Here is a 24,952-nt window from a genome sequence, read left to right as displayed (position 1 = left end):
GAAAGAGGAAGCAATGATACAGAATACATGGTAAAGACAGCTAGAAGAAGGAAAGCAAGCTAAAACACAAATGTGGGTATGAAAAACCAAGGGGACCCAACTAGAATGGTTATCATCAAAAAAAGCAAACACTTGTAAGACAGCTCAGCAGGTTGCCTCCAAGTCTGAGGATCTGAGGTCTATCCCCAGAACTCACATAATGAGAAAAGAGAGCTGACTTTAGCCTCTACACATTCACTGTGGCGTGTGTGGCATGTGTACACACACACACACATACACACACACACACACACACACACACACACACACTGAAACTGTAAAAAGTAAAACTTTTTTAAAAATGCTGGTAAAGATGCAAGGAGAAAGGAACCCTTGCATGACATGATGCTATAAACTCAGGATGGAGGCTACTCAAAAACTAAAAGTAGAACTACCATAGATTTAGCTATCACCACCACCTCTGGGTATCTAAGTCAGCATCCAGGGATAGCTACCTGCACATCCACAGTTCTTGCACGCAGTCAGAATAGCCAATACACAGAACCATCTTAGATACCTATGAACATATAAACTGAGGAAGAAAATATGCTATCTAGACCAATGGGATTTTATTCAGTCATAAAGACTGCAATGTCATTTTCCAGAAAATGTGTAGAACTAGCGACCATCAGTGAAGAAAGCCAAATTCAGACAAATATTTCATTTTTCTCTCATATGCAGAATCTACACTTAAAAAACACATACATACAGGTGTAAAGTGAGTAGAATGAGGAATGAACAGAACGTATGTCTCTTATACGCAATCTAGACTTAACTACAGATACCCTTTCTACGTATGTATGATATGAATACAGAAGAAAGACTACTTGGAAAAGGGAACTAAGAAGGCAGAAAAAAAAATATGAACCAGGTAAAATAATACATGTCTAAAAATGGCATAATGAAATCCATTATTTTGCATGCTAACTAAAAAAAGAAGAAAATAGAGAAAAAAAGAAGGGCATGAACTAGCAGGCTAGTTGGGGGGGGGTGAAAGAAATAAATTTGAGGCTCACTAAAGACATTATTGCATTCCAACTGCTTAGAACAGGAGTTAGGGAGGAGATACCAAACAAGCAACCTATTCTTCTCCTTATACAGAATGGTGCAAAGTGGTACAGGGCATCAACACTCCATCTGCATTCCTGCAGTTCCCATGCCTCAGGTCCATTTCCTACAAAACAGTTCCTACCTCATCACAACCATTCAGCACCCAACAGTTTACGAGGATGAGAGCCTACAGCTGGTGTCCACCAAGGCACTATGGCTTTTGCAATGAAAGGTAGCAGGTGCAGGCTCATCCACTGCCATACCAGACACAGAAAGTCAAAGGGTCTATCCCACAGGAGAAAGGTGGCAGCCAACTGGAAGAGCCAGGTCACCTGTACCTCCTGCACCCATAAAAAGTCTTGCATGGAGAACGAACTGTGCTGCAAACGGACTGTGCTGTACCAGAGCCACCTCTTGTACTAGGCATGTGTAGGGCTCCAGAAGCTGTCAGGCTTGGGAACAACATTCTCCTAATTTCATTGTCTATACCAAGTCATAAATACTTCCAATACTCGAGTCTATAAATGGGAATAAAATTTTCATTCAATGCGGAGGTCTAATTTAAATAATCTTCACAACCAATGAGAAAATGAGGCTCAAAGCCTGTACACAATTTGCCTCAGGCTACAATACTAGTACCTAGAAAGATGGGAATTTTTCTTTTGTTTTGTTTTTTGAGAAAGGGTTTCTCTGTGTAGCAGCTCTGGTTGTCCTGGAACTCGCTTTATAGACCAGGCTGGCCTTGAACTCACTGAGATCCGCCTACCTTGCAGGGATTAAAGGGGTAGATCACCACACCCAGTAGCTGAGGTGTACCTGACTCCAAGTGTATCCTCTTTCCCTGTCCTCACAAAAGCAGAGGAAATATAAAGAATCCAAGGAGAGGTCTCACTTAAATACAGGCAGGATAATTTAATGGCAACCTTCACTGAACTTTAGAATCAGACCAGGCAGGTTCCTACCTCAACTCTACTCCGATCAAAGTTTATGATTTTGACCTAGTTATTTAACCCTTCAATGCCCTAAAATTTTTTTGGTTTTGTTGTTGTTTTGGTTTTTTTTTTGGAGGGGGGGGGGGTTGTTTTTTTCGAGACAAGGTTTCTCTGTAGCTTTGGTGCTTGTCCTGTAACTAGCTCTTGTAGACCAGGCTGGCCTTGAACTCAGAGATTCGTCTGCCTCTGCCTCCAGAGTGTTGGGATTAAAGTTGTGTGCCACCACTGCCCAGCTCAATGCCCTACATTTTTATGTCTACAAAATGGAGCAGAGTCAGGTCTTAGCCAGGTGGAACAATGAATGCCATAATCTTAGGATTGGTGAGGATCCTTTAGGCTATATAGAGAGGGACTGTGCCCATGCTATAGAGCACGACCCTGTCTCAAAGGCATACCAATAAACAAAAAGAGGAGCACCTACCTCAAAAGTGAAGGGTATTTGTGCCTTACTATGGTAGAAAGCAGTTCTGACCGTGTCCAGGACATCGAGAGGCCTCTATAAAGCACTACTGCTAAAGTAGTGACCTCTGCGTTCCACAGCACTAAGTCCCAACCTTTTGAACATGACAGAGCTACTATGTGAGCTGAACAAAACTAAAAATTTTATCAAAGATACAAGGAAATAAAATCTACTCAATGGGAGCCTAAGAAAAAAAATGCCTCCCAAAGTAATCTATTCAGAGAAGAGAGCAAGGATGGCTGCAGTTGTCTAGAGGCCACTGCGGTCTTCTCTAAGGGGACAGATTCTCATCCAATCCTTAAGACGAACAGTACAGCACGGTGAGCACAAACATGGCCTGGTCAACCACTCAGCATGGCCCTAAGGAAACACAAGTTGGATGGGCCGTTGCTGCTGTAACACCAACTGTATCACAGTAAACTCTGACAGGTTCACTTGTGGTAACCACCAAGTAGTGTGTGTCCTGCGACATTACAAATGTATCACAGAGCCTTAAAGAGTCAAATCAAAGATGGCTCTTCTATTAAAAACCACAGACATTCTATGACAAATGACTGAGTAGAACTCTTTTTTTTTTTTTTTTTTTTTTTTTGGTTTTTCGAGACAGAGAGTTTCTCTGTAGCTTTTAGAGCCTGTCCTGGCACTCACTCTGTAGACCAGGCTGGCCGCCTGACCCTGCCTCCCAAGTGCTGGGATTCAAGGCGTGTGCCACCACCACCTGGGCAGTAGAACTCTTCCTTAAGCAGACATTTAGTGCTGGGCCAGCCTTTAAGCCCAGCAATAGGGAGGCAGAAGCAGGCTGATCTCTGGGAGGCTGAGGCTAGCCTGGTCTACAGAAGAGCAAGTTCCAGAACAGCCAAGGCTATACAGAAACCGTATTGATAACAACAACAAAGTCACTCAATACCCTTTCCCTTTAGAAACTTGAAAAAACGTATTTGTGGAAATAGAACAATTCATGGTAAACTCTAATATCCAGAAAACCAGCCGTCTAGAAAGGTAACCAAAATCCTATCAGCTCATTCACATGTTATGTAACACTCATAATAATCATGATTTGTATTTACCTGGCATAGCTATAACCATCAGTATAGTACCATATTTCCTAGTAATACTGGCAAGGAAGTTGTATGGAAGTAAATGGTATATAGCAATAGAAAAGAATTCAAGACATGGATTTTTATACTGACAACTAAAAAATCTAAGAGCTAAAAATCTGCACTAGAAATTATGACTAAATTTGATATAACCTAAAACATCAGAATCAATACAAATGGCAAGCCATTATCAAACATGCCTTTATTAGAATTTTTTTTGTTTTTTTCGAGACAACATTTCTCTGTAGCTTTGGTGCCTGTCCTGGAATTAGCTCTTGTAGACCAAGCTGACCTCGAACTCACAGAGATCTGCCTGCCTCTGCCTCCCCAGTACTGGGATTAAAGGCGTGTGCCCGGCTGCCTTTATTAGAATTTAAATGCCATATTAAAGATGTTCAATATTTCCCATTTCCTCCTCCCCCACCTCTGCTGTTATATGTCCTCAAAAAAAAATGGGGGTTAGTAAACTCCTTTTGAAAAAGGGTACCAAGTCAACGGTGGTGACACATGCCTTTAATCCCAGCATTTGGGAGGCAGAGACAGGTGGATCTCTGTAAAATTCGAAGCCAGCCTGGTCTACAGAATGAGTTCCAGGCCAGTGTTACACAGGGAAACCCTGGGGGGGGGGGGGGGGGGAGGTAAAAGAAAAGCCGGTACAGACACTGAACCTAACCACTAACTGACAGCACAGACTAGACTATGAAGTCTTTTCCCCCAAGCCAAGTGAGTCAACTAATAGTGCAATAGACAAATGTCTTCAGTTCCCTGAAAACCCTTGGGTCCATGCCCAGTGAACTTCACCTCCAAGTCCCTAAACTACTTTTGCCTCACATAAATACATATTAGCATAATCACTACCACCCGATTTCAGATTTCATCAGGCCAAACTTTAAAAAATCTTCAAGAGCATATGTATGCTCTCAGCCCTCCAGGCCTATCCTTCTACCAGGCCAATAGAGAGGAACCCTGAAATTTGAACGCTCTCACTCTATCAATAGCAAACGAAGCAGGGAAGTGGCAAGCCGGCTGGGTGCTAGCCACATCCCCCATCGGGATCCTCTGTCCTTCTCTGAGCTCTCAATTTTTACTCTCGTGCTTCCAAAACGCCCCAACTCTTTCCCCCTGACAACTCCAGCGACCGCTTATTCCCACCGGGGACCCCCAGATATGGCACAACTATTCCCGAGCCCTGACTTGAGACCCTCATGGTTGGTTCCTCTTCCCCATCCAGGTGAGAGCCCACTCGCAACACCGCTGACTCGAGTCGGGGACTCCATCACCGCCCCAGCCTCCTCTCCCGGGTCCCCCAAGTCCCTCCGCGCGTCCCAGCCCTGCCGTGACAGAGCCCACGCCCCTCGGGAGCTCCAGGCAGCCGGCGCGGTGGTCGGTGCGGCTACGCGTGGCCCGGTCCGCGCGCTTGGCACGGGAGCGCGCGGTGGAGGGGTCCCTACCTCCCTCGGCGTTCCCGCGGCTCCGCCTGGCTCCGGCTCCTTCGGCTTGACTACTCGCCGGCGTCCCGCGCCCTCCTGGAATATATACCGTCATCCGGGGGGAGGGGGGGTGTCGAGGCGGCGGGGCGGGCCGCGAGCAGCAGCCGAGAGGAGCGTGGGCCCCGGCCACCCCGCCCCTCTCGCCGTGGTGAGCGCTGGCGGCCGAGGGGCGGAGCGGAAGGCTGCCGGTCCGACACGTCAACCTCCCGGAGCGGCCAAAGGGGAGGGCGCCTGCGAGGGGAAGGCGGGTCTCGCGTCACTCAGATTTCTGTCCAATGGGATGGCTCGCTGTCCTGTCAGTCTGCAGCACCGCCCCCTCACGCACTGGCGGGGGCGGGGCCCTTTGCGCGCGCTGCCCAGGGGAGGGTAAGACCTGAGGGAGGCGCCACCTTGAGGACAAGCTGCTAAGCGGGGCTTCAGGGTTAACCGGGGGAGGGTCGTGCTGGAGAGGAGCGCGGGCAGTGACTTCAGGCGACGGATTTCCGAACACTCACCGGGTGTGGTTGGGAAAGACCCGCGGGTTTCTGGGCAGAGATCCCTCTGGGGCGGGGCTGTGACCTTAGGCTAGCTGGTTTCGTCTCTGCTTCTCCAGATACCTGCCTGCCACTGCCTCTGGCTTCCTCTGTCATTGTCTTCCAGGATCAAGGATGCGAAGCCAGCCCGGTTGCCTTTTGCACAGTCACAAGTGAAAGAAGAAATCAAGTAAAAGGGGTTGGATAACCCGAGGTCGTGCTGAGTGTGTCAGTGAGAATGAGTCCAGGGTGCGGGATTTAGCTCAGAGTATGTGGACTTTACCTCCCTCGGAGGAAAGAGCCAATGTGCAGCCGTCCTGTCACACCATCAGCAGCGGGTGTGCACATGCAGGCTGTATTCTCAGTGTTGTGAAGTTGCATTTATATTTAAAGTTACGTTGAGTTTTTCAGATTCTGAAAGAGAGTCTCAATTTGTTGAGCTGTCAGAAGGACCTAAATTTAGCATATCTGGTAGACAGGGTTCCTCGGTTAGATTTTCAACGGCTTCCTTAGTCGTTCTTGGATATTCATTTTCATTCAGACTTTACTATCAATTGATGTCATTTAGAGATTTTATCATTTAACAAGGGGTGCTATTTGTAAATTAAAAGATAATTTTCCATTCGGTAAGGAACTTTTTGTGGCTTTGGGGTATTTAGACGACTGCCCAGACAGCAACAGAAAATCTTTACCCTCCAGAGGTTGAATGGCAGGATGAATGGGTGGTCAGAGAGTTAAACACAGTTGGTGGAAAAGGATCAAGGACAGGGGTGTAATTTGTGAGCAGTATTTGCTTGACCTTGGTCAGGCATGCCTTCTGGTATCCTGTTTATATGCCACGTCAACTGAGAAACTGTAAATGCCACCCACAGTGCCGTTGGTGGTGTCAGACGTGCCTTCTTGGAGCTAGATAACAATAGGGGAGTGTTCTCTGGTTTAATACTTCGTTTTGAAAACACTGAGTCTTAAATGTAGAATATAGAACCTGACACAGTGGGGATTGCCCAGAATCCCTTGATCTTTGCATATGCATGTCTCTGGGGTTGAACTATTCTCTTAAGAAAACCCAGCGGCTACAGCATTCAAGAAAGAGCAGATTGTTCAAAATGCATTTGTTGAGTTATTCTATGTTAGACCTTATGATAGATACCATGGGGGATCAAGAGTGTTTCTTCCAGGAGTTTCTAGTATAGTAAAGAGGCAAAGGAGATAAATGCTTCTTTTTCAAAATGGAGGGGCATGAGTACAATAGCAAATACTCAAATAAAGGCCCTCAGAGCTCAGACGGAGCAAAGGGATACTGTTTCCCTCCAAAATAGTCTCATTGAGGGACCACCTCATGCTTCTGAAGGCTGCCCTTCAGTACTCAGCTCCATGATAGAGGCTTTTATGTATTTCCATGGGCAACTTCAGTACCTTTGCTAACTCCTATTACCTCCCGACACTAATAATTTTTTTAAGACCAGGAAATTTGTCCATAGATTTTTTTTTTAATTGGGAAGGGAAATACCTACCTAAGAGTTGCTATAAAAAAAAAAAAAAAAAAAAAAAGTCAGGCAGTGATGGCATTCGCCTTTAATCCCAGCACTCAAGAGGCAGAGGAAGATGGATCTTTGTGAGCTCAAGGCCAGCCTGGTCTAAGAGTGAGTTCGAGGCCAGTCAAGGCTATTATTACACAGAAAATATCTGTCTTGAATGCCTCCACCCCCCAAAAAGGAATACTAGCCAAAAGTTACATACTTTTAGTAATAGGAGCTCAACCCAGTAATAACAAATGGGTAATACTTCCATCTATTAGGTAGATGGGTGGATAGATGAATGTGTGGACAGATAGATATTCTGAGATCTGAAAAGATCAGCTGATCGGTGGTGGCGCACGCCTTTAATCCCAGCACTCGGGAGTCAGACACAGGTGGATCTCTGAGTTCAAGGCCAGCCTGGTCTACAAGAGCTAGTTCCAGGACAGGCTCCAAAGCCATTGAGAAACCCTGGCTTGAAAAACAAAAAACAAACAGCAACAACAACAAAAAACAACAACAACAACAAAAATCACCCTGAACTTCAATTCACACAAAAAGCTTTATAGAGTTGGAAAGGGAGAAGAGAAAGTGCTACCCCACAGTAGTCAGATAATAACTAGGAAAAGGATGAAGGGAAAAGGAAAAGAGAAGTGGGCTGGTTGTGTGGGAAAACTCCAGAAGAGACTAAGGCTGGGAATAGAGCTCCATGAGAGAGAGCAGTCACCTAGGGTGGGTAAGCTTAAGCCCCAGAAACACACAGACAAAAAGTAATGTTGGGATGTGGGATGCTTTATTTTTTATTATAATTGCTAATGTATATTTGTTACATATATTAATGAATTCACTATGATTTTCGATTAAAAAAATCTTTTCATGTGTATTTTCCATATATAGATGGAGGTGTGTGTGTGTGTGTGTGTGTCCCCACCCTCCTTACATCCTTCTGAGAAAACATGCTTTAGATGAACCATTATTGTTAAACAATTTAAAACTTTTGAAATGTCATATATTATTAATAGGTTTTATGTTTTTTTTTTCTACACAGACAATGAAATTATGGTCATTTTATATTATTTTGGGTGGACATATTTTGCTAAATTGTAAATTATTTTGACTTTGTGAAATGTTACTTAACAACAAAAACAGCCGTTTGGCTGATTTCCCCAGTGACGTGTCACGCTTGTGCCAGTCTGTCCACATTTTTGTGTTTCTCGTCATCCATTATGACCCACCTATTTTTTTTTTAAGTGTGCCAGTACTTGGGGCTGCCACACCAGAGGAGTCTTCCCTCCATTGTCTGACCATGACAGCCTCAGCTGGTTCGTGGAGCTTTTTGCCAGGAGGTTCACAAAGCACCAGGAGAGTCTGGCTCGGCCCAGACTGGGTCAGGGCAAGGCCTGAGCACTTATGACATCACTGTTTCCAAGAGAGTGCAGACAAGTGGGTGGTGAACAGATTAGCGTTTTGACTTTCTTATGACAGTTTCCTCGGATGCAAGGAATTTCTTCCCTTGGGAGATGACACGGGTTTAGCTCACCGCTCCTCCGACACTTCTATTTTCCGTAGTTCAGGGTGTGTTTTGGAATATTGTGAAATGTAGAAAACACGCTGTTAAATGTCAGAGTTTTCACTCTGTTTTCTACACCTTCCTAACGTTTATACAGTCCTTCAGAGGATTTTGGATTAAACAGTTTATCTAGGATGTGTGGGATGCCGGGAGTGATACACAAGAATGAGTGAATGCATAGCCCTTCCTCCACTTACTGACTCTCACCTAAGAAGCACTTAAGTCACTGAATGAAATGAACTAGAAAGTAAAGAAGTGTGTCGGTCTGTGAGGACTCCGGGGAGTGCAAAGCTTTAGAACTCACAAGGAGGCAAGCTTTGTATGGCTTGAGACTCTGCATTCCATCCCAGTGGGGTTGGCGAGACACCGTCTGGTCTGCCCCTTAATAAAGAAACAGCTTTGTCAAAAGTGAAGCGATTTACTTAAGGACAAAATTGATAGGAAGGCATAAAAGTGAGATTCAAAGCCAAACTATTACTATACAGCAGCATTTCTTTGCAAGTAATGACTGTGAAAACAATCCAATAATTAAAAAGTTCAATGATAATAAACTTCTCTGATATTGTAAATGGAGCCTTGTCTCCCACCCGTCTGTTTCCAAATTTCCAGCAGCCACTTCCCAAATTACCACACAGAAGCTTATATTAATTATAAGGGTTTGGACAATTACTCGGACTTATTAATAACTAACTCTTACATTTAAATTAACCCATTTCTGCCTTTCCACAGATGTGGTGACTGTTGAACCTCTCACCTGTTTTGCTACACAACTGCCCATAATACTGTCTCTCAGATGTAAATATTTCTCAAAATGTAATTTGGATTTATTGTACATTTTACCTTGGAGGCGTCTCAGCTCAGCATGAATAATGTACATAAGACTATCACAAGTTATTTCTGCTGGAGATATCACTTAGTCTCATATTTTGCCCTTAGGTAGACCTACATATTAAAATTGCTTTATATTGCCTCATGTGATACCTCTTTAAATTCATTTATTTTCTGTGTATGTGTGTTCTTTTCTGCATTCATGTCTATGCACCATTTTCATGCCTGGTGCCTGCAGAGGTCAAAAGAGGGCATGAGATGCCCCGAGACTCGAGTTGCAGGTGTTGGTAAGCTGTTGTTTGTACACTAGGAATTGAACTCAGGTCCTTTGGAAGAGCACCTGTGCTCTTACTGCTGAGCCATCATCTCCCTGGCCCCTGCAGGTAATAAATTTAAATAAAGAAAGGATTTAAGAAAAAAAAAAAACTGTTCTGCCCTCTACAAAATCTCAGACGTAGCAAGAAAATTCCTGAGCATTTTGTTCTAGTCCCCATATCTTCCCTTGGTCTGCGTCACTTGGTATGAGTTAGGGCAGGTAGGGCCTATGTCACAATGAAAGTCTCAAGCAACGCCCGTTGGCTTTGCATCAGAATTATACTATAGAACTATGGTCTTAAAGCTTACTGTGAATGAAAATAATCCCAGGAGTCAAGAGTATCTCATGTTCCAGACCAGGCTGGCTACATAAACACTATATAGAAAAACGGGAGAAGGGGAAGATTTACTTGGATTCTCAGTGTCATTGTCAAGTTAGTTTCTATGTCCCCACAGCATTGGCTTATTCACTTAATTTCTTCAACTCAGCATAATAGATGAGAACGTGAATTCCAACGCTAGACAACGTGAGTTTGAATTGTGGCTCTGTCTGCAGTCACTACTTTAATATCGTTAACAAGTTACTTACTATCTTTGGGCGCCATCAGGGATGATAATAAGACCAACCTATTAGGGTTGCTGTGAGGATTATTGTTTTCATAATACTTCAGAGTAATTACTAACACACATTACTCGAAAGTAATTTGTGCAAATCGTTGCTTGAAAAATAATATTTGCTAAACTTAACTAGGTGTCAGGAAACAGGGCATGAGTTTGAAAAGAGTTTGTTTACTCCCCTCTCCTGGAGTTTGGGCAGGATTCTTTCCTAATTAATACAGTTTACAAAAGGGGATGAGATGTTGTTATGGTTTCAATGTTCCCACCAAAACTCATTGGAATTTAATCTCCCTTGTAAAGTATTTAAAAATAAACTGAAAGGGAGTGGAGAGATGGCACAGTGGTGAAAAGCACTGGCTGCTCTTTAAGGGACCTGGGTTCGATTACCAGCACTTATGTGGTAGCTCACAGCCTTCTGGAACTCCAGTTCCAGGAAATCCAGTGCCCTTTCTGACATCCATGCTTAAATAGGCATGGATGTAGTGCAAAAAATAAATAAATAAATTTAGGCAAAACACCCACAAACTTAAATGTTTCTAAATACGTAAGTTTTTTTTTAAAAAAGAAAGAAACTAAATGGGACATAGAAGAGTTAGTTAGATTGGGAGGACTCCCTGGACATGGTGGCATATGCCTTTAATCCCAGCACTTGGGAGCAGAGGCAGGCAGAACTCAGTGAGTTTGAGGTCAACCTGATCTACAAAGTAATTTCTCAGACTGTTACACAGAGAAACCCTGTGTCCAAAAACCACACACACAGACACACACACACACACACACACACACACACACGAGAACTCAGGAATAGTTTAATAAGCTAGTTTAATGTTAATGGATTAGTTTTAGAATAGGTTTGTTATAAAATGTTTGGTTCTGCTCTTGTGCACACACTTCTTGCTTTGCAACGCCCTCTGTACCTGGGGACTCTGGAGAGTTCCCACCCATTGATCTTGGAGCTCCCAGCCTCTAGAATCGTGAGATTAAAAAACCCTCTATATTTATAAACAACCAAGTCTGTAATATTAAATTATAGCAATAGAAAATTGTGTGATATGGCAAAGGGATGAAACATCCCATTTCAGAACATATTCTATTGTGCTAGACTTCTTTCTAGTGAACTTTCTAGTGAAGAAAAACAATCCTGCCATGATGCCAATGGCTATGGATGAATTACATGGTAAAGAATTCTTTGTAGCTTCTAGATGCTGAGTGTAGCCTCCAGACAACAAAAATACAAATAAGGTGAAAGCATGCTGGCACATTCTATAATCCCAGCACACAGAGGAAAGATCAGTTCCAGTCTGGGCTACATAGTAGGATGCTAACTCAATACAACAATACTATCAGTGAAACTATAAACAAGCCTGTAGCTTTCAATAGTGAAACACAAGGAAACAGTTGGATAGTGCCTTTGTCTCTGGTGGCGTCTCCAAGGTAGGAAACCTCAGATCTGATTCCTCATTGGAGCCCTCAGAGAGAGCTTCAAAGAGTAGCTACAAGAGTAGACTGGAGAAAACCATGTAACCATGCTGTCTGTTCTGACTTTCTGACTTTAAATTCACAGCTAAGACAAGCATGATGTCTCATTAGGTAAAATGCTTGCCACCAAGCCTGACAATCTGAGTTCAATTTTCAGGTCCCACATGGTGGAAAGAAATAACTGACTTCCGAAGAGTGGCCCCTCTTGTGCCTGCACATGCACGCACACACACACAGATAGATAGATAGATAGATAGATAGATAGATAGATAGATAGATAGATAGATAGATAGATAAGTAGTGGGATGTTTGTATACTCTGTGAAGGTATATTTCTGTGATTGGTGTAATAAAAAGCTGACTGGCCAATAGCTAGACAGGAGGCTTAGGTGGAACTTCCTGGCAGAGAGAGAAGAAGTGGGCAAAAATCTAGGCACATGAGAGAGATGCCAGGAGACATGGAGGAAGCAGAATGGGCAGTATGTAACAGAACGTAGATGAACAGAAATGGGTTAATTTGTTATACAAGCTAGTTAAAAAGAAGCCTAAGATATGGCCAAGCTTTCATAATTAGTAAGTCCCTGTGTTTGTTATTTGTAAACTGGTGGCCCAAAGAAAAATCTGACTACATTTGACATCTAACACGGCACATACCCAAAACCCACTGCTCAAAGCACACAGAGGCCGACTTGTTTGGCTCATTTGAGAGGCCCTGCTATGAACAGCCAATGAGCTACTCTGTAGCGGGAAACTTGATAGAAACCCACTCCAGTGCTGGGGCACTCCAGCTTCCCAGAGCTGGGACAGTTAAGTGCAGCTGGAAAGGTTATGCAGACCTGAAGGGGGTGGAGCCAGCAACCAGTGCCATAAGCCAAAACATAGCAGCAGGGGGCCTAGCCAAACAGTTTAAGATTTGTCTCACCTGGTCAGAGAATACCAAAGGTGCTTAGTAAAGTCAGGTCCAGACTGAAAAAAATATCTGAACAGATAACAATATATTTGAATAGGCTTAGTTGCTACAGAAAAAAAGAAGGAAGAAAAGAAAATGGGTATAGACAGTCATAGAAAAAATAGTTAAAAAATAATAAAGTATTTAAATAAAAAAACTAATGTAAAAAGATTAAGTCACATAAAGATGGGAAATACACAGGGTGTCTGGATCCTGTATGATGCTTTGTTGACTTTGAATTTTTTTAAATGCTAGTAAACAAAAAACAATAGATGCTGAGACATTGGATTATATTAACTGCTAAATTAAACCAACCTATATAGTTTTAAAATGTCTTAACTTCAGAATGAACATCATAAAATAAGTTGCACTGCTAGTCTCAAATATTTTACATTGGTATGGATTTTTGTATACTGGTGTGGGAAGTTCTTCTGTCTATGCGTTGCTTTTATTGGTTAATGAATAAAGAAGCTACTTTGGCCTATAATAGGGCAGAATAGAGCTAGGCAGGGGTGAGGGGACCTAAACTGAATGCTGGGAGGAAGAAGATGGAGTCAGAGAGAAGCTGTATATCCCCTCCGGAGACAGATGCCAGATGGAACTTTACCAGGCAAACCACAGCCATGTGGTAATACACAGATTAATAGAAATGGGTTAATTTAAGATATAAGAGTAAGTGAGAAATACACTTAAGATATTGACCAAACAGTATTGCAAATAATATAGTTTCTGTGTGATTATTTTGGGTCTGGGCAGCTGGGAACAAATGAGCACTTTCCCAACAGTATGCTGATACAAATTTAAAGTTGGTTTTGTTATACTGTATATGTGTTTAAGCTATTATATACTCTTGTTTAAGATATTGTACCTATGCAACTCATTTAACAATGTAATGTAATTTTCTAGTCCTTGAAAGCTATTATTACAAACTATATAGGATAATTAAGAAATACAGGTTAGTAATTAGTCATCTATAATAGTCAAACTTGTCATGTTAGGTATGTTGTCAAGGTCAAATGGATTTTGGATGGATGGGTGGTCTTCAAACACTTCAAAGACCTATAGAATATGGTATTTAGAATGTTTTAATAACATAAGGTTTATAATTCATGACAGTGAGATACATCTGCTCCTGGCAACATCAATTTACTTCATAAAAGGATGATGGGCATTGAAGAACCTACATATGGAGTTTTCTTTTACTATGGCAAAGTTAACCACTGGGAAAGAAACTTCTCTTGACTGCTTGATAGTATGTTGTCCAAATTGGACAAGCAGGCACAAAAGAAAGCTAGTGCCAAATTTCACCAAGACAAGGCAAGACAGTCCTTCAAACTTCATGCTTCACAAAAAAATCTGTCATATATTCTTGGCCTATAGGTTGAAGATGGATGTCCCAGAATTGCAGAGAAACCTTGGAGTAATTACCAGGCAGCCAGATATCAGTGCTTTCTTAATTTTGGAAATTGCTTGCTCTGTACTTCCTGTTTAATCATGTAATATTATATCCTTCTCACGTCTCTGATAGGGTTGAAGACAGGACAGTTATAGTTCTACAGTTTTTCCTATTACCAAATTCTGAAAAGAAACTCACAAAAGTTGTAAAGCTTAAGCTGTTTATCTTAGAAAATGTTTTGAAATCTAAAATGATAGTTTTGGGTTGGTAATACAAGTTAGGATAAAAAATAAATTAGATATAAAACTTTAGACTCACCAAGATAGGTTAGATAATGGATTTTTTGTGAAATTGCCAAATATAGAGAGACTATAATGTAATTCTTACCTGATAATTGTTCTCATTGTATAATTTTACTATGTTAGAGTTAAAACCTTTCCTTTTATTTTTGACAAAAAGGGGGAAATGCTGTGGGATATTTATATAATATGTAAAAGCATATTTCTTTGATTGGTAAAATAAAAAGCCAATAGTTAGGCAGGAGGTATAGGCAGGACTTCCTGGCAGAGAGAGGAGAAGTAGGAGGCAGAATCTAGGCACATGAGAGAGATACCAGGACACATAGAGGGAGCAGGATGGGCAGTATGTGACAGAATATAGATTAATAGAAATGAGTTAATTTAAGTTATAAGAGATAGTTAAAAACAAGCCTAAGCTAAGACCAAGCTTTTTTAAAAAAATTATTTATTTATTATATATACAATATTCTGTCTACGTGTATGCCTGCAGGCCAGAAGAGGGCACCGGACCTCATTACAGATGGTTGTGAGCCACCATGTGGTTGCTGGGAATTGAACTCAGGACCTCTGGAAGAGCAGGCAATGCTCCTAACCCCTGAGCCATCTCTCCAGCCCCAAGACCAAGCTTTAATAATTAGTAAGTTTCTGTATTGTTATTTGTGAGTTGGAAGCTCAAAGAAAAATCTGATTATATAAATAAGTAAACAAATATGAGTTAAAATTAAATCCATAACCATTGCAATATCACAAACCTCTCTAGTCTCCTCATTCCGACATTCTCTAAGGTAATTCCTTTATTTTCCTGAGACTCCTATTATTTCCCACATACTTACTTACTTTTTTTTTGTTTGTTTGTTTGTTTTTCGAGACAGGGTTTCCCTGTAGTTTCTGGAGCCTGTCCTGGAGCTAGCTCTTGTAGACCAGGCTGGCCTCGAACTCAGAGATCCACCTGCCTCTGCCTCCCGAATGCTGGGATTAAAGGCGTGCGTCACCACCGCCCGGCCTACTTACTTACTCTTAACAGTAACCTTGTTCCTTTCATTGAGAAATGGTCAGAAGAGAACTTTCACAGACCCCATACAAGCAAATCCACCCAATTACTCTATCAGTGCTAGTTTTTTATTCAAATACCCATGGTCCAAGCCCACTACCTGTGTATGAATGTTCGTGCAGAGGTCAGAGAACAATCTCAGGTATCATCATCAGGACCACCTTCCACCTCTTTATGAGGCAGAGTCTCTCCTAGGTCTGGAACTCGCCAATCAGGCTAGACTGGCTGCCAGTGGGCCCCAAGGATGCTCCTGTCTCCACTTTCCCAGTGCTAGGATTACGAGACCATACCATCATGCTGGCTCCTTTTAAATTTATTTTTGTTTTTATGTGTTTGAGTATTTTGTCTATATGTATGTGTATGTGTACCATGTGTGTACTTGGTGCTCAGAGAGCCCAGAAGAGGGTGTTTGAGCCTCAGGTATGGGTGTTTAAATTGGTTGTGAGCTGCCACGTGAGTAATGGGAATAGGACCCCTGCCTCTGCAAGAGCAGCAAATGTTCTTAAGCACTGAGCCAACCTTCCATCCTCATTCCTGACTTTTTGTCTGAGTTCTGGGGATTGAATTTACAACCTCATGCTTTCAAGGTAAGGATTTTATCATCTAAGCTATCCCAGAGGCCTTAATAGAAGATTTTTTGGTTTTGATTTGTTTGGAATTATTTTTGCAGGAGGGAAGTTTGAAACATAACCTCAGCCGGGCGGTGGTGGCGCATGCCTTTAATCCCAGCACTCGGGAGGCAGAGGCAGACGGATCTCTGTGAGTTCGAGACCAGCTTGGTCTACAAGAGCTAGTTCCAGGACAGGCTCCAAAGCCACAGAGAAACTCTGTCTCGAAAAACAAAAAAAAAAAAAAAAAAAAAAAAAAAAACCATAACCTCACTATGTAGTCCTGGCTGTTCTGGAACTTACTAGATATACCAAGTGACCTTGAATTTGGGGTGAACTCCTGCCTCTACCTCCCAAGTGCTGAGATTACAGGCATGTATCACCATGACAGGTCTTAGAGATTTGGGGTATTTGTTTCGTTTTGTTTTTTGTGGGTTGTGTTTGTTTGTTTGTTTTCTCAAGACAGGGTTTTTATGTGTGTCTTTGGTTGTCCTGAAACTCCTCTGTAGACCAGGCTGGCCTCGAACTCACAGAGATCTGCCTGCCTTGGCTTCCTGGGTGCTGGGATTAAAGGTGTGTGCCACCAAGCCAGGCTAGATATTTCTCTTTATTTACATAAGCATTATAAACATAGAACTTTAAATATATTAAAGGAAAAACAAGAGGGAAGAAAGAAAATAAGGGAAACACCCTCTGAGCCTACCACACATAAGAATTTGTATCAACGCTTCAGTTTCTTTCCTTACAGGCTAGAACTTCTAAATACTTAAGTACTTTAAAAAAGAGTATTTACAGATAATTTGTAGCATTCTACCCCTCCCTGTCTTCCCCTGAGGAATGAAAGGAACAATTTGTTTTTTTGAAAACCGACTTGGTGTTTACAAACCACACCCTGACCCAGCTGAGCTCATCTCCAGCCAACAAGCTTTAGAAAAGACTACTGAGAGCTGCTTTGTCTGTGAACCCAAACCCTTCCCAGCATCACACAGAAGTCATTTATTTTTTTCTTTTCTTTTCCTTTCTTTCCTTTCTTTTCTTTCTTTCTTTCTTTCTTTCTTTCTTTCTTTCTTTCTTTCTTTTCTTTCTTTCTTTCTTTCTTTCTTTCTTTCTTTCTTTCTTTCTTTCTTTCTCTTTTTTGTTTTGTTTTGTTTTTTGAAACAGAGTTTCTCTGTAGCGTTGGAGCCTGGCCTGGAACTCTCTCTATAGACCAGGCTGGCCTGGAATTTATAGAGCTCTGCCTGTCTCTGCCTCCCAAGTGCTAGGATTAAAGGCTGTGTGTGCCACCACGGCCCGGTTTCACAGAAGTCATTTCTGACAAGGCTTCCTCAACCATGAGGCTGTCCAGATTCTTGCTTTGAAAGGGAAAGAAATTTTGTTGTACTGTATTACCAGCAAGTAAAATAAATGGATGGTAAACTATAAACAGAATAGATTGAATCCATCAAAAAAGATTAAATCCTTTCTGTAATTATTCAGCCACAAATAAAGCTGCACTTCCGGGTTCTAGAGCCATACATGTACAGACAAGCCCTCAGGCAAGTGCCTGAATGTTAAAGGGCCCCATGTGACCCACTTGCGGGTATGTGTAGTTCCATCCACGTACAACTCAGCGAAACCCTGTGAGCATGCATGAGCCCATCATTTGCATATGACGTAGCCACGCCAACCCCCTGTACACTTGTGCTAGGCAGCTTTTAAAAGCTGGACGCGCCATCTCCCTCTCTCTTTGCACACCAATTCCCCAGGCCTGTATCCACCCCCTCTAATAAACTCCTAAGCGGGTTTGTTGCGTGTTCCGTGTTTCCTTCTCGCTGTGCCAGGTAATTTCACTTTCATTGAAAGGGAGGTACAAACCAGGTACCATGTTATTTGCAGGTGGGAAGGCTGAGGCAGGAAGATGGAGCTTGAAGGGTAGCCTGAGCTAGTTCCTGTCTCAAGATGGAGGGGAAGAAGGGTGGAATGGAGCTAGGGTGGGGGAGGTAACACAACAAGCTTCTTCCTCTTAACCAGAACCCTCATTAAATTACAGTGTGAGGAATTTCATGCTTAATCTGTTTTTATAAATCCCAGAGTGTCTTTTAATGTTTTTTTGTTTGTTTGTTTGCTTTTGTGTTTTGTGTTTTTTTTTTGTTTTTTCTTTTCCTACTAGAAACTGTTCTACTGTGTCAGGTTTTATTAGATTCTACTAAAAAGGTGACATTTTGTTTATAGATTAAGTTTCAAATCCAGGACAAATGGCTGAGAAGCCTACTTAACATACCAAAGCAGACCTGGCCACCAGGTTCTCCCAGCATCCCTCAGTCCATACCTGGTACAGGGCATGACTGGTTTACCCCGCCCCCTCCCCTGAACTCTCTAGCTCAAGGGCTGGGCTGCCCTTCCCCCAGAGGGTCTTCCCTCTGTCACCCAGACATTTTAGTTGCCACCCCTTTTGTACCTTTGCCTCCTGGCTGCAGTTCTACTCTCCCTTCCTCTTCCCCTCCCTCACCCTCCAAATGTCACGACCACTCTGGCCTCTCCCAGATGCCCCGCCTCTGACTATGCTCTCCCAGCATCCCTATAACAGACTTTCTCCTCCACCATGCCAAGAACAGTCATGTCCTCTCAGTTCTATAGATTTTTTTTTCATTCATAGATGATCACTTATTTAAATAAGTGTTTTAAAATTATTTGTTATTGACCTTTAAAAGGAACTGGAATCCACACTTTAACAGACAGAAGTAGTACTTTCCTCGTACGTTACTAATAGAAACACAAATGCAGCCTTTCACGTGGCTGCTGGTGGCTGGCACAGCGTATGCCACGATGGTGATCTTTGTGTTAGCGGGAGAGAGTAGACAATGTGCTTGAGCTGTTTCTCACCATGAAAGTTGAGATCAAAAGGAAAAAAGAAAATACCATTTTCTAGTAATTAACTGATCGCACTTCATACCCCCATCTTTGCACCGTTCATCTAGAAACCATCAGTAAGCCGCATCCTAAATGTAATTTCCTGCTGTGGGATGGGACGAGTTCCAGAGTCCCATCATTAATTATATCAACTTGCCATTTGTTAAGCACAGAAAAATACTTTTGGAATTTTTTTTAAAAAGGTTTATTTTTATTTCATCCAGAATTGGCTGAACTGATACGTATCTATTATTTCCTAGACACATGTTACGAGACACTGAGTCCAGTCCTAAGTGTGCTAACAAAACTAAAGAGATTTTTCAGTGATTCTCAAGAAGCACAGTGTGGGTGCTGGGTCCATCCGGGGCTCAGGTGGTTAAAGTACTTGCTGTCCCAGCAAAGCAGCTGTAGTTAAAACCGGGTGTGTGGCACAGGCGATTGATCCTGGGGCTCAGCGGTGAACCATCCTGGCCTAATCAGCAAGCCCCAGGTCACAGTGACAGACCCTACCTCAAAATTCCAAGTAGTTGAGCCAGTCAGTCATGGTGCACTTGGGAGGCAGAGGCAGGTGGATCTCGGTGACTTTGAGGCCAGCCTGGTCTACAAAGTGGTTCCAGGACAGCCAGGAGTGGTACACAGAAAAACTCTGTCTCAAAAAACAAACAAACAATAGATGAAGAAAATGACTGAGCCCCACACTGGAGCACCGGACTGAGCTCCCAAGGTCCTGATGAGGAGCAGAAGGAGAGAGAACATGAGAAAGAAAGTCAGGAACGTGAGGGGTGCATTCACTCATGGAGACAGTGGGACAGAACTAATGGGAGATCACCAACTCCAGTTGGAATGGGACTGATGGATCATGAGACCAAACCCGTCTCTCTGAATGTGGCCAACAGTGGGGGCTGACTGAGAAGCAAAGGACAAAGGCGCTGATCTTTGATTCTTCTGCATGGACGGGCTCTGTGGGAGCCTTCTCAGCTTGGTCGATCACCTTCCTGGACCTGGGGGGAGTTGGGAGGACATTGGTCTTAACATAGAGTAGGGAACCCTGATGGCTCCTTGGCCTGGAGAGGGAGGGAGGGGAGGTATGGGTGGAGGGGAGGGGAGGGAAGGGGGAGGAGGAGGGGAGGAGATGGAAATTTTCAAATATAAAAAAATAAACCATGAAAAAACAAACAAACAAAAAATCCAAGCGGACGGTGCTTGAGGAAGGACACTCAAGAATGACTTCCTACCTACACACAAACACATGGGTGGGGGGGGGTTGTGAGGGAGGAGGAGAGAGGAGAAAGAAGAGGTAAGAGATGAGAAATAAACAGCATGATGCTTACAGGGAAAAATATGAGAATTCTAAAATAAATCTACATCTAAAAGAAACACCTGGCACTTCAACATCCTGTTGACAAGTAGTCAATAATCATTTAGTGGATATGGAATTTGTTTTTGTTATTTTGTTTGTTTTTGTTTGTTTTTTTAAAAGATTTATTTAGTTAGTTATGTATACAACATTCTGCCTGAATATATATGCTCGCACACCAGATCTCACTACAGATGGTTGTGAGCCACCATGTGGTTGCTGGGAATTGAACTCAGGACCTCTGGAAGAGCAGCCAGTGCTCTTAACCACTGAGCCATCTCTCCAGTCCTTGTTTTGTTTTTTGAGAGCCTGTCCTTGGAACTAGCTCTTGAAGACCAGGTTGGCCTCGAACTGACAGAGATCCCCCCCCCCTCCGCCTCTGCCTCCCGAGTGCTGGGATAAAAGGCGTGCGCCACCACCGCCCGGCTCGAGGATATGGAATTTGGCAAGACTCAGGCAAACCAGTTTTAAGTGGGGTCTGAATTTGGAGGAAGAGCAGTCTATATATTTGTTCCATTTCCTCTCCATGAGCTTCAGGGAATCTTCAAGAATAACCCCTAGCACCACACAAATTGGGTGTGGTGTTGCTTACTGCAATCCCAGCACCCAGGCACAGACCTAGGAGGTTCAGGAAGCTCAAGGTCAGCCATGGCTACACAGTGAGGAAACACTGAGCCTAAGATACCTGTGACTGTGTCTCAAAAACAAGTAAATAAAAATGAAGAGATGAAAACCCATTTCTCAGCCTTATTTATACACATGGTTACCATTTCTGGGACTCTGGATTTTCTTCTTATGGCCTAAAATGCCATCTGGGCCACTTCCTTCAGCCTAAATCACTTCCCTCAGTGTAATGGTCTGTCCTGTCCCTTTAAGAGACAAGTCCCACCCCCCTCTGCCCAGGCAGAGCCCTTCCTTTCCAGCTCTCCCCAAAAGATGCACCTTCTGCCTCTCTCCCTTCTCCCCACTTCTTCCCACCCCTTGCTTCTCTCTCTCTTCTCTCTCTCCTTCTTCCTTTCTCTCTCTCTCTCCCTCTCTCTCTCTGTCTCTCTTTTCTCTCTCTCCCTCTCTGCTCTTCCCCTTTCTCCCCTTCCCTTCCATAACCCACTAAATAAATATCTAACCTCACTCTGCATGGTGTGCCTATCCATGTCTCTGTTTCTCACCTGCCGCATGGCTCCCTGCATGGGACTGGCTGTCTGCCACCACTGGGGGACCTGTGGCATGGTCTCATGGTGCCATTTGGGAACCTACAGCATTTCTGCTGCTGCACCCCTCAGGAACAGTGCTGATTTTACTTAAACCATTAACACTCAGTGTTTCTTGAAAGCAAGCTTGCTGCAAAGAATTTTCTCACACATGTCTAAACCCAGGAATATATTTAGCTTGCCTTCATTATTTAAAGCATAGCTTTCCAGAATATAAAGGTCACCCATTTCTTTCTGATACATTTTCATATTTTTGCTGAAACATGTTTCTCACTTTCCACCCAAATAAGCCAGAACCCGCCAACAAGGAAACTTGTGTTCTGTACTGTGAGTCCTGCAAGGGTGTGTGTGTGTGTGTGTGTGTAGAAAAAGAGGAGGTGGGAGCACACCTGGCAAGAACACCACAGGCTCCATTCTCAGACAGAAGTGCAACCCTTTCTCATATTAAATGCTCTTAAATTGCTGTTTGCTTTTGCCTCAAACTTGTAAACAATTGCTTCTCTTTAACCGCACGTGTGATTTTAGAGCAGTCTGGGAGGAAGGACTTCCCACCATTGCACTGCTCTGGTATATACAGATTAAGTGTGTGCAAAAGCTTGGATCCTTAGAACAGCAGCCAGCAGCTTGAGAACACTTGATTGTATGAGTTGCTTGGCTCCATCACAGAAGCCTATCCCTCTGGAGTATGTCAGTTTAGTTTAGTTTTGTTTTTTTTCTTATTGGAAACTAGAAAAAAATTATGTTTTCATTGGGGATCACGGGGGACTCAGATGTCCTGAGCATCTGCTGGGTTTCTAGTGTGACATATTATCCATGTACCATTGCTCTCAAAAATAGAAATTTGGAAGCCTTGAGTCACGGCTCATGCTTGTAATCTCAGCACCTAGGAGACTGAAATGGTAGACTAACCACGAGCTCCAGGCTAGCCTGGGCTACGGAGTGAGAGCTGATTCAAAAACCCAGATGATGCTGATGACAATAATGATGAAAAACTGGGCCTTTTTTTTTTTTTAAAGAAAGTTTGAAAAAGCACGGGAAAAATTCACCTTCAGAAATATTTTAAATTGCTACCACTCCAAAGAAAAGTTTACATGTTTAATATTTGAGTCTATTTTAGATTGCCACCAAGAGAAAGATTTACTAATCATATGTAGCATATTGCCTGTTCTCTCGTTTCTCCATCCCTCCCCATCGCAGGAGCCTGTGTGTGTGTATGTGTGTGTGTGTGTGTGCGCGCGCGCGCGTGTGTGTAAACATGGTCTGTTATGTAACCATGGGTATCCTAGAACTTGCTGTGACCCCAGACTTGTAGTGCTCCCCCTGCCTCTGCTCCCAGATGCTGAGGTTACAGACATGCACCATCATGCTCTGTTTAAAGATTATTGCTGCTAGTGGGATAGATCTCCACCAGAACAAACTTGGAACAAAAAAGAAAAGAATTTTAATTTGAGGTCATACTTCCCCTTCGTTATGGGAAGAGCTAGGATATAATTTATAGAAGATGAGCCTAGGAAAGACCAATTCAATAGCCAGAACCCTCACTTTGCAAGGAGCAACTGCACCAAGAGCAATATTTAATGTGTGTTTTGTTTCTTTAGCCTTTGTCCCCACAGGGGTGCAGGGTTGGGTGCGGTAATTATTCTTTTCCGTCTTGGCTTCTGCTCATTTTTGGAGTAATGTGGGTGAGAAGTCATTGGCTAGTCATCGGCAGGAGGGATGCTGAAGTAGGAACGGAGTGCCCACCCTCCTCTGTCACTTTCCCAAGAAGAGGAGGATCCATCCCCTCAGGAGCAGACACAGACCCGGCAGAAGGGGCCACCACTGCCAAAACTTGAGTCATTTCCCTCAGTGCTTAGGCAAACCCTGAAAAGCATTTCCTTCTCCAGCATCTGGGACCGAAATCTCACCATGGCTAAGAGTTTGGAGTCAGGGAGGGGAAAGAACAGAGACTGAAGGCAGAAAAGTTGAGAGGGTAGAGAGTTTAGTTAGCTGGTCTCTAAGCCCCATTTGGTAGCCAAGGGGAGGATCTGCTCTTGACTTAATCCTAGAAGTTACTGTTCTCAAATGTACATGGGTATCAGTCCTGAGTTCAAAACTAGATAAAAACACAACTTGAACCCCAGACGTACCCAGGTGGGGTTTTGTTGTTCCTGAGAGCATCATAAGTTATTTATCTAAATAAATAAAATAATCTTTGTGCCATGGCTTTGGGGTCCCCACAAGGAGAATAATCAGGAAATCATTTAACATTTTCTGTTTGAAAGTAAGAGAATCCTGTGTTCATGTGTGTGTATGTGTGTCTGTGCGCACGCACGTGTGTGTCTGCAGTGGTGGTGGTGGTGACAACACCCAAGGTTTCATGCATGTTAGAAACCTACTGCTGAACTTCCACAGCTTCTAGAAGTTACTTGGTCTTTGCCATATCTATGCCCTAGTCTATGTATCTGTCTTTTCATAATCCAAAGGCCCACTGAATTGTTTCCTCCAAACAAAAGCTAACTAATTCTCTTTAGAGTTATAAAGCAAAGTTTGCAAAATTACAATGGTTTTGCAATCTGTGGCTGTTATCCAAAACCTGTTTTAAAATGACTGAAAATTTCCTGGCTTCTTGTTCAAAGTTTATCTTTAGGCTCTACGATCTTAATTATCCCATTGAGAATATTTTCTTCTTTCTGTTTATTTTTTATTTTTGAGATGGGTTTTTACCCTAGCTTAGGCGGACACTGAGTTCACCATGTAGGCCAGGTTGGCCCTGGTTTGAATTGAAAGCACTTCCTGTCTTAGCCTCCTGTGTGCTAGGATTATAAACATAACCACTGTGTCCATCTGAGAATATTTTCTTTAAAAAAATACTCTTATTATTATGAACAATGTTTTTGGATACCATACAAATTCCTAGGTGAGAGTCACGTGATCCGGCTGTTTCAGTGTGGACTTTCAGTTGTGCTGCCTGTTCAGTGTGGTAGGGCAAACTCACCTTTTTCCACTCCAGGCTTCTCAGTGTTCATCTGGATTGTTCTAGCAAAGGTCACAATTGCCATAGTTAATATTTGACTAAAACTATATTTTTTTATAAAGAGGATGTTGCTTCAAGCTAGTTAAAAAAAAACAAACTTCAGAAAGATTTAAGGTGAAGTGGTTCAAGAAAAAGAAAGGCTTGTGAACTCAGACAACTAGAAAACTGAGATGTGCTCAAATCATATTCAATTCATAACTTTGAGGTTAGTCA

General features: G+C 42.8%; 1 protein-coding gene across 3 annotated transcripts in view; it reads right to left on the bottom strand.

Moving 5' to 3' along the window:
• The window catches only part of Uap1 (UDP-N-acetylglucosamine pyrophosphorylase 1), a 34,118-nt gene extending 28,872 nt beyond the window's left edge, over window positions 1-5,246 (bottom strand). For all 3 annotated transcript variants that reach the window (XM_038349196.1, XM_038349197.1, XM_038349198.1), the window contains exon 1: window positions 5,090-5,246. The gene's annotated coding sequence lies outside the window, so the exon portion shown is untranslated. The remainder of the gene's footprint in view (window positions 1-5,089) is intronic.
• Between the last annotated feature and the right edge of the window lie 19,706 nt (window positions 5,247-24,952).

Source organism: Arvicola amphibius, chromosome 12 (genome assembly GCF_903992535.2).
Source record: "Arvicola amphibius chromosome 12, mArvAmp1.2, whole genome shotgun sequence".
Lineage (NCBI taxonomy): Eukaryota > Metazoa > Chordata > Mammalia > Rodentia > Cricetidae > Arvicola > Arvicola amphibius.
The sequence above is the reverse complement of the archived record's forward strand: the minus strand, read 5'-3'. Positions and strand labels throughout refer to the sequence as shown.